Here is a 2,041-nt window from a genome sequence, read left to right as displayed (position 1 = left end):
ACTGACCCACTCTACAGAAACTGTGGTAACGAGACTATGGATCCATCATAGAATCTAAGCCCCTCTGTCGGCCGCAAGTGTAGCCGTGGGGTTACTCGATTTATGCTATCAGCTTACGGAAAAGATAGAATTAATCTCGACACCTAAGCGCAAACCAAACTGCCTCTGTCATCTTCAATCCATCACTTTTGCTCCAAGACCTCTGGATCCGACACCTCCTCAGTTCAGGCTAATAATACGCCGTTGGGAAACAAGAAAGTTTTTAAAAAAGATAACCTTTCACCCCTGGAAAAACCCCCCCAGCGAAATTCTCGAAGTCATGCAGATGAATGGGACCACTGCCGTGCATTCGACAGAACTTGTCAAAAGGATGGCGTCTGCACGTTCCTATTTTTAGTCGTTTGCAGTTTATTGTTCACTTTTTGTAGCTTGCGTGAGGATGCGTCTTTGTCGTGCCCTAGTTTGTGAGCTTTTCGATGTTTACTCTTTTTGGGAAGCGTATTCTGCTTATTCAACAACTCTGAACTTTTCATTAACATTTTTTCTAAGAGGGGGGGGGTAAACGTTTTACGGCGCTCGCAAATGCATAAGTTCATATGAGCGCGCGGACACATTTACCTCTTTTCAGTTTGGTATAAGAAGCAAATAAAATTTTGAATTTTGCCTGGGTGGGGGCCGAAGCCTGATCTTGTCGATTTTAGGACCACCATGGGATCTTTAACATACGCAACTTTATTTTAATGCAGGTGTTTTTTTACGGTCCGAGTAACACCACTGAGATATTTTCTCAGACCCTGCCTGACAGGCTGGGTTATTCCGGGGTGAGAGACACCAAAGTGGCTGTAATTTGTTTTATAACCCCTTACGGATGTCTTAAATCAGAGATATGGTCTTTATAAATTATCAAAAGTCGTTTGTATTTTCTTGTTAATTCCAGCTATTTTATTTCCTCTAGAAACAAAGTTAGATTGACTTAAACTCTTTATTTTTCTTACCTCTTTTAATATCTTGAAGATGAAAATAATGTTAAATATTAGTTCTTTTACTTTGGGAAAGGCGCTTATCTCGAAATTTCCTCATTGCACCCAGTTTGTTAGTCTAGAGAGCTTAATCGGCAGCTTACACTGTATGCTTTCCGGGAAGTGGACAAAGTCTCGGAGAGTTTATGATCTTCCAGTGTAAAAGATTGCAAAGCTGGTGCAGCTTACAGTTCGCGGGTAAAGGCGTTAAACAATTTTTATTTTAAACGATTATCATTCTTATTTTTATAAATAAAATTACTATTTTTTTTCTATTTTTTTTCCTTTTCTTTTCTTCTTCTTCTTCTTCTTCTTCTTCTTCTTCTTCTTCTTCTTCTTCTTCTTCTCATTATTAATAGTATCCACGATTGTCATTAATGTATATAACGGCGTGAGAATACTGGACTGAACTTAGAGAAGGACAACAGAAACTGCCAAAACTACAAACAGCATTCGTTAAAAACATGTTCTTTTCCCAGGTTTCATTACTTACAAAAATGGGAAACCCTATCCACACACAGGTTATGAACTCAATATTTTTTTTCCTTTGCCCATTTATATGAGATTGACGCCATCTGATTAGTAGAAAAAAGTGCATATGATTGTGTCCAATAGTGTATTACATGCATACTTAGTATATCAATAAACTGTAATAGCGGATAGTGATTCCAGGATTACAGATGTAAGTCATTGATCTAAGAGAGGTGATGATTTTAGAATTAATAGTGGTGATGAGTGATGATGAGGGATTGCGTTTAAGTAATGTTAGCGTTAGTCCTATCTTTCTCTGCTTCAATGAGTCATGAGGGACGTGGGCACCCTCTATCCCGTTCCCTACTGGAACTCATTAATGAAACGTGGCACATTACTGGATCTTGGGAGGGGTGAAATATAAAAATAGCAATTTTATTTTTAATTAGAACACACACACCATATGAAATATGTCACTTTATTTGAAATAATGAAGATTTTTATCTTACTGGCTCATATGCAACCTGATTTTAAACGTTTGAATATATATA

This window comes from Aplysia californica, unplaced genomic scaffold, assembly GCF_000002075.1.
Source record: "Aplysia californica isolate F4 #8 unplaced genomic scaffold, AplCal3.0 scaffold00114, whole genome shotgun sequence".
Taxonomy (NCBI): domain Eukaryota; kingdom Metazoa; phylum Mollusca; class Gastropoda; order Aplysiida; family Aplysiidae; genus Aplysia; species Aplysia californica.
This window is presented reverse-complemented; position numbering follows the sequence as displayed.